The sequence below is a fragment of the Marmota flaviventris genome, chromosome 9 (genome assembly GCF_047511675.1).
Source record: "Marmota flaviventris isolate mMarFla1 chromosome 9, mMarFla1.hap1, whole genome shotgun sequence".
Lineage (NCBI taxonomy): Eukaryota > Metazoa > Chordata > Mammalia > Rodentia > Sciuridae > Marmota > Marmota flaviventris.
Window position 1 is genome coordinate 11,728,881 of NC_092506.1, and position 7,868 is coordinate 11,736,748.

Below are 7,868 nucleotides of genomic sequence, written 5' to 3' on the forward strand. Positions count from 1 at the left end.
GTCCCCTAAAATTCCCCCAATAAAGCAGTGTACATCATCGTGGGGTTTATCTTTCACTTTTTGGCATATAGGGGGTAGTAATCCCCAGACTTTTTAATCACAAGACCCTTTATATTCTCAAAGATCATCAAGGACTCCAAAGAACTGGCAATTAGTGTATCATTTATCCACTAATATGATAAATCTAATATGATAAATGTGATGTTTATCATATTAGAAATTAAAACTGAGAAATGCAAAATGTTTACTTAATTATTTTAAAAATATCTGGGGAGGTAGCTCAGTGGCAGAGTGCTTGCCTAGCATGCTCAAGGCCCTGGGTTCAATCTCCAGCACCACAAAAAAGAAAGAAAGAAGAAAGAAACAACCCCTGCCAAAATTTATTAGGACTAGTGGCATTCTTTTACATTTTTACAGCTCTCTTGAATGTCTGGCTTTATAGAAAGCATCTGGTTTCTCGTATCTGCTTCTTTATTCAATCTGTTGAAATATGTTGTTTTAGTTAAAGTGTTTGGGAAAAAATCTGTGCTCACCATATGCAGCGAGTAAAAAGAGGAATATCTTAATGGCTTTCAAAAGCTGATTGTAGATATTCTTCCCTGGCTACAACCAAACTCGACAAGTGATCCTTCCTAAAGGGTAGTTGCAATGGGAAATCTGACATCAGGTCAATGACCTTTATTTTTTCCACTACTGGGTTGGAACCAAGGACCTCACCCATGCTAGATAACTGCTCTACCACGGAGCCACATCCCCAGTGTTTTCTATTTTATTTTGAGACAGGGTCTGGCTATGTTGCCAGACTGGCCTCGAACTTGTGATCCTGTTGCCTCCACCTCCCCAGTCGCTGAGATGACAGGCATGCGCCACCGTGCCAGGCTTCCGTAGCCTTTTATATACCATTAAATTAAAATCTATTGGCCTATCTTGCACTTTGAATGGATTTTGTAAGAAGGTGCATTGATCATTTTGGAACACACTGGTTCACAGAGGCACGCAGATCTTCCAAATGTTGACATATTTCACTACAAAATATTAAGAAACCCATTCACTGATATCATGTCTGAAACCATCAAAAAAGACTTGAAGCATTGGGGAAGCTGTCAGTACCATGGTGGCAGAGTCTCCTAAAACTTGAATTCATTTAAAAGCTCCAATTTCATCAATGGCAACAAACGCTGTCAGTTGTTTTCCTTGAAGGGATGAGCTCACTTTATTCATTAAAAAAAAAAAAAAAAAAAAGTCTGCCAAATCCTTAAGTCTGAATAACCACAATTTCAAGTAAATATGGTGTTCCGTGAGAGCAGTGCAGCCAGTGCAGCTGGGAAATCAAAGAACAGCAAATAAAGTGCTTTTCCCAGAGGCAGCCGTCAAGCTGCGATATTCTGAAATGCTTTATGCCTGCTCTGCATCTTGTGGCACAGAATATTAAAAAGATGCGGACCCAAGAGTTGTGGATTTAATAATGGTAACATATTTCACTGCTTAATTGAGGACATTCTCAACTAAGAGCAGCAATCCCCCACCCCATTTTTATTCTGAGTGCACAGGGGTGAAGAATCCAACGGCTACGAGTACAGCTCTGATTCATACCAGCAGCTTTGCCCGCCATTGCTTTTGAGCCCGGCAAATTATATCAGTGAAAAGGGCCAATGATGTCTTAGTACCATTATGAAAATAATTTTGACCTCATGGACCCTTGAAAGGGACTCAGGTCTCTTCAGGACCCTCTTTGAGAACTGCTGGTTCCCAGGGAAGAGCCCCGGTGGTCAGAGATGAAAGTGGGCACCTGGAATCTACTAGTTCCTGTCCTGAGACACACAGGTCCTGTTTGAGGGGCAACCCAGGGTCAGTGCCCTCCCAGGTGTTGGCCTCTGACGCCCTCTCTCTCCCAACCACTCCCCACTGAATCTTTAAGTGGGTGCCTGCTGAATCTGACAATCCGTGTAGGACCCCAGCAGCCTGGGGTGCAGCAGAGGGATGGCCCCTGTGCTAGATTTGACCTTTCGGTAATAACCAAGTCCTCCGAACCCCAGTAGAGCAACTCTGGAAAATTAGGAAAGGGAAAAGCATCACCAGTGATTGCACACCTTGATAGCCATTGTCTCCCTGTGGCCTCGGGTGGCCCCAAATAACATTGGTGCACCCTGAAACATACTGGAAAAAAAAAATCCCAAGCTAAACCACATCATTCTGGCCCTTTTCGGTTGAGTCCAAGGGCCCCGAGAGAAGGACTATGTTCAGATCTGTCTACTGCGTCCATGTCCAGCTGCCCTGTCATTTCTGGGCGCCGGGGCCTATTGGCCAAAGTTTGTATTCACCCTTCCAGCTTCGTGTGATCTGCCCACGGGGCCACCCTCATCCCCGTCAAAGGCATTTCCCTAAGTCCCCCCATGGGAATCCCGTGTTGGATTAGGACTTTCGGTGGTGACACCACATCCCTGGATGGTGTGTTCTTCCCCTCTGGACTTGTTTGTACGTGACTGTAACAAATTGCCTCAAACTTAATGACCTAAAACAACCGAAGTTTATTCTGTCTCAGTGCTGGAGGCCAGAGCCTGAAATCCAGACCCAGTCTCTAGAGGAGAATGTCCCCCGTTTCTTCCACCTTCTTGTGGCCGCAGATTTTTGGCATCCCCCACCTGTGGCCCCCGTGACTCCTCTCCCGCCTGGGTCTGTCGAATCTCCCTCTGACTTTCTCTTACAAGGACCCTTGTGATGGCAGGGGTGTGCCACCCAGATGGCCCAGGACAAGCTCCTCCTTCCAGGATCCTTCACTGTAGTAGGATCTTTTCAGTATAAGGTAGCCTTCGCAGGCTCCAGGGCTAGGGTGTGGATGTCTATGTGGGGTGGGGTGGGATGGGCGTGGGGGCTTCACCAGACATATTTGTTTATACCAGCCTCCTCCTTTGTTTATACCCTCCAGGGAGATTTTGCCACTAGGGGACATTTGATAATGTGACTTTTTCAGTTGTCATAATTGAGGCTGTATGTGTATGTGTGTGGGGGGGTACAGTTTGGACTTGTGTGTTGTGTTGGGGGGATACTGGTGATTGAACCTTGAACTCAGGGGTATTTGACCACTGAGCTACATCCCCATCCCTTTCTATTTTTTATTTTAAGGCAGGGTCTTGCTAAGCTGCTGAGGCTGGTCTTGAATATGTGATCCTCCTGCCTCCGCCTCCTGAGTCGCTGGGATTATAAGCCTGCACCATCACACTCAGCTAGTTTGGATCTTAAGTGTGTCCCAAGGCCCTTGTGCTAAGGCTTGGTCCCCAGTCCAAGGTGCTCTTGAGAAGTAGTAGAAACTTTAAGAGGTGGGGCCGAGTCATCTGGTCATTGGGGATGTAAAGGGGAAATCGCCCCCTCTTTCTCTCTTTTCGCTTCCCTGCCATGAGGTAAGCTGTCTGTTCCACCATATGCTCCTCACTCTAATGTGCTGCCTTGCCACAAACCCAGTGCAACAGGGCTGATCAGTGGTGGACAGAAACGTCCAAACTTGTGAGCCAAAATAAACATTTTCTCTTTATAAATTGATTGGCTTGGGCATTTTGTTATAGTGACAGAGAGCTGACTAGCACAGGGTATAGCTAGCATCTTGTGAACAGAGAACAGTGTGTTGCAAATAAACACCCATAATAACCAAGGCAGCCCCACAGCAGACACTACCCAGACCAGTGCACCAGTAGTCTCAGGGTCAAGAAATCCTGATTTATAACAACAAGTTATTGTATTATATTGTGTCTAAAAAGTACCAACTGTCATCCTCTTCTCTATATGCAACTTTATTTTTTATTATTACCTTTATTACCTATGACCTTAAATACACCCTGTTCTGTTCTGTTCCAGGCTCTCTCTATTTGCTTGTTGTCTATTTCCTCCAATCACTAGAGTGTTAGCTCAATGAGGACAGATTTTTGCCTGTTTTGTTCAGTCACCTCAGCACCTTGGACAGTGCCTGGCACATAGTAGGAGATCTCTATATATTTTATTTGTTTATTTATTTACTTATGTGCACAAACTTCAGGAGTTCTGGTCCTATGCCAGACATAGTACTGGTTCTGTCTCTCATGCTAGGGATGGAACGCAACGTCTCACACGCAGTAGGAAAGCATGTTCCACTGAGCTGCACCCCCAGGTCTGGTTTATCTCATTCTGATAATCACAAGTCAAATCTCTAAGGTAAGAATTATGATTCTCTTTCCATTTTACAGGTAAAGAAACTGAAGAGGCTAAGTTACTCTTAAGATGTCAAAACTGGACCCTTTCTCAGGTGATCCAACTCTTAGAGCTTGTTCTCTGGAAGAGGATGTATCTCCTGTGAGCCAGGTCTGGTGCCAGGCAATGGAGCACAGAGACGAAGAAAATACAACCCCTGTCCTCAGAAAGTCTCTAATGCACCAGGTGCAGTGGTGCACACCTGTACTCCCAGCAGCTCTGCAGGCTGAGGCAGGAGGAGCACAATTCAAAGCCAGCCTCAGCCACTTAGCAAGGCCCTAAGCAACTCAGCGAGACCCTGTCTCAAAATTAACAATTTTATAAAGGAGGGGCTGGGATGAAGCTCAGTGGTTAAGTGCTGCTGAGTTCAATCACTGGTACCAAAAATAAATAAATAAGAGTGCCCTGGAAGAAACAGGGAAGTCAGCAGGCAGTTATGAGTCATGCAGGGGACCTGCATCCAACCCTGGAAATCAAAGGAGACTTCTCAGAAGAGACAGCATCTGAGTCAAGCTCTCAGGGGTCAGTATTGATGAGTAGTGGAAGAGCAGCATGTGCCAAGTTCCAGGTGCAAGAGAGCTGGAAGCTGAGCAGAGGGCAGAGTGGGGGTGGCAGGCAGGAGAGAGAGCACAGACGCAGCTTGGGAGTTGGAACAGAAGGGGTAAATCCTGGCAGACCCTCTAGATTGGACAAAGGAATATGGACCCATCCAGAAAACAGGAAGGGGCCCTGTGGTTTTCAAGCTTTCTGGCCTCAGTGCTGAACATGAACTGGAAGGTGCTCCTACAGTGAGGTCCAGGCTGCCTGAACTTGGTGGGCACTGCAGGGTGAGAGAGAAGAACAGGTGGGGGTTGGGGTGGGGGACACAGTTGCCAAGCAACATCAGGGGAACTTGGGGACAGGCCCCTTGGGGATACCTGAAATAGAGGACAGACATCACAGCCCATCAGTTTTGTAAAAGGCTGGTGAGAGTGAAAATTTACTAAAAGGATATAATAAGAAACAACTGTCATTGGTGTTATATTCTGGATGTTGTATGTCCCCCATATGTGGAAGGCTTGGTCCCTAGTCCGTGGGGCTACAGGAAGGTGATGAAACCTTTAAGAAGTGGGCCCTGGTGGCAGTTGAGTAATTGGGGACATGCCCTTGAAGGGGATATTGACACTCCTGCCCCTTCCTGGGTCTCTCCTTTCATCCTGGCTGCTGTGAAGTGGGCATCTTGCTCCCCCAGTGCTCCTGACCATGAGGTGTGACCTTGCCACAGGCCCCAAAGCAATGGGTCTAAGTGACCACGAACCGACACCTCTGAAACTGTTTAAGCCTTTCCCCCTTAAAAGTTGATTTATTAAGCCAGGCACACAGTGGTGCAGGCCTGTAATCCCAGCTCCTGGGAAGACTGAGAGAGGAGGATCACAAGTTCAAGGTCAGCCTCAGCAACTTAGCTACACCCTATCTCAACACAAAAAATAGAAAGGGCTGGGCTGTAGCTCAGCGATAGATCACTTGCCTAGTGTGCACAAGGCCCCAAGTTCAACCCGCACTACCACAGACGCACACAAAGTTCATTTTCTCAGGTACTTTGTCATCGTGATGGAAAGCTAATACAACTGATGAAATGTCGCCACCCACTTACTCTCAGTTCCTGGCTAGCCTCACTCCTGGGTGCCAAGGGGACAAGGAGGACAATTTGAGGAGTCCTCCTCTACTGCTATCTTCCACAGTGCAGGCCACAGTCAATGTCCCATCCTCAGCTGTGGCCCTGGGAACATGCTGCTCATTTACTCCGGCTTCTGTTCCTTTAAAAGCACCTGCCTGTCCTGGTGGTCATGGGAATGGAAGAGAGCAGCCTTACCTCCACCTGGTCCTGCCACAGTGCAACCAGATGGTGGCATTCCTGTGCAGCCACCTGCTTCCCACGAGAATGAGAGTGCTACTGGACAGTGAGCTGCAGGTAAAGTACAGTTCCCGGTTCACCCGCTGCACTGTGGGACATGTTGGCACTGACCATATGTGGCCTAAACAGGGTGTTGGACTGGGCCACACTGCTCCAGGGGGATGCCTACTCAGCAATCCAGGAAGTCCCTGGGACTGTCCGTCTCCTTCCCTCTGTCCTGCCAGTCCTTCCTCCATGGATATTAGACTGTATCCAGGTGGCTCAGGTATTTGCTTTCCACCTGTTCTCCAGCCCAGCATCCCTCCTATAGGAACAGGGAGTAGGTTGTCCAGGTCTAAAAGAAATTCTGATTGTTCTGCATGTGTGGCAGGCCTTGGCAGACAGCCCAGCCCACTGCAAGGGCCACATCACGGTCATCCTACAGAGTCCCAATGAGGCTATGCAATTCGATGCTTCCTGTGGCTATATGAGCTGCAGGCAGTGGAGCTCAGCAGTACTGGGGCATTTCTCAAAAGCTGCACCTAGAGACTGCAAGTTAGATCTGGGCTTCATCATTCCATTCTTTTCAACCACATAAAGTAATCGCGCTGGGTTCTAGAAGGTGGGGCTAGAGCCCCAGAGGTTATGTAAATCCCACTTTTGAACTTCCCTAAATCTGACAACTCTTTCCCTGACCTGGCAGAATGTCATCAGTAGGAAGTAGGAGACTGGAGAGGCCACTTCTACCTGTAGCCCCAGGCCATCCCTCCTCAGTGCAGCCTACGCGTTTCTCACACTCAAGGGCAGCTGTGAGAGAAGCGCAGGTGAAGCAGCCCAGGGCCAGCAGCCTCCAGCCGAGCCCCCTGCACCCCACCTCACCTTGCCAGCGCTCGGGGGCAGCTGCCTGTTGGCTGCCTGTAGCGGGCCTGGCTCTGCAGGCCCTCCGCAGCTTCAAGTGGCTGAACGCCTGAATTTTCATTCTGACATCTGAAGGAGATACTGAATTAATAACTTTGTAAATTCTTTATTTTTTTGAATTTTAAATTGTTATAGATGACAACAGGATGCATTACAATTCATATTACACATATAGAGCACAATTTTTCATATCTCTGGTTGTACACAAGTAGAGTCACATCCTTCATGTCTTCATACTCGTACTTAGGGTAATGATGACCATAGCATGCCACCGTCTTTCCTACCCCTGTGCCCCCTTCCATCCCCTCTCTCCCCTTTCCCCTTTGCTCTATCTAGAGTTCATTGAATCCTCCCATTCCCCCCCACCCACCCACACACAGCATATTATGGATCAGCATCCTTAAATAATGACAAATGCAACAATGAAAACTTGACAGTCTGGGGCTGAACCCTACCTGGACTGAACCACATGGGTCTGTGGGTCATGCCTGCGGCCATGAGCTCTCCAGCTCCTCTGTACTAGGAGTCCCTGCCCTAGCTGTTAATAATGTCACTCATGCCCCAAGTGACAATCAGTTACCCGCAGACATTACTTCCCCTATCTGTCAGAGGCTACTCGTGCCTCCCTGTCTGTGCATGGAGTCCAGGTGCAAAGGAAGAAACTGCTCCGAGCTTTTCTCTGCTGCTTTCTTGTCTGCAGACCACACTGTGGTTAGAAGCCTTTCGCTCCTCCACCACCCTCCGAAGATCACCGAGAGCAAGCCAGGACTCTCCCTTGTAAGGCTCAGCACTCCGAGATGGTCCTTGTCACCTCTGCCAGTCTAGGGACCTTGCCAAGACAGGTAGGAGCTGGGTCTGA